Source organism: Triticum urartu, chromosome 3, assembly GCF_003073215.2.
Source record: "Triticum urartu cultivar G1812 chromosome 3, Tu2.1, whole genome shotgun sequence".
Classification (NCBI taxonomy): domain Eukaryota; kingdom Viridiplantae; phylum Streptophyta; class Magnoliopsida; order Poales; family Poaceae; genus Triticum; species Triticum urartu.
This window is the reverse complement of record NC_053024.1, coordinates 138,233,159-138,233,826: the sequence shown is the minus strand read 5'-3', so window position 1 is coordinate 138,233,826 and position 668 is coordinate 138,233,159.

Here is a 668-nt window from a genome sequence, read left to right as displayed (position 1 = left end):
TGTCCACCATATATATATATATATATATCATATGATGAGGTGGCTGTCCAGTGCCCTGCGGGCAGTGGTTCCTCTTTGTCGCCCGCATCGTCGTCCATACCGTCGATGTCTTCAGAGTCGAAGTCGAGCATGTCGGTTAAGTCGTCGAAAGTGGCTACTAAGTGGGTGGTGGGTGGGCGACAAATTTCTTCATCATCCGCATCCCAATCCTGCCGGACATAGTTCGGCCAGGACTCTCCTGACAAGGAGAGAGACCTTGATGAGTTCAGAATGTCGCCGAAGGGCGAGTGCTGAAAAATATCCGCGGAGGTAAACTCCATGATCGGTGCCCAATCGGATTCGATAGGCACGGGCGCAGGCGGTTCGGAGTCCGTGGCTAGGGAGGAATCTGGTAGTTCGGCGTCACAGCTACCGTGAAGGGTAAGGTCGATACTTGGCTCGATCGCCGATGAGAGTGCGGCCTCCGTGGCGGGGTCTATCCACCCATCCATGGATGGCGCAACTGGCTCCGAATTGAGGGTCGGAGCGGTTGCCGGTGTAATCTCCTGGACACTGTCCGATGGCAGAGCTAAACCATGCTCATCGTGACCGCGTGGCACACTAAGCAGGGGCTCGAATCCGTCGAAGATCAAGTCTCCGCAGATATCGGCCGTGTAGTTTAAACTTCC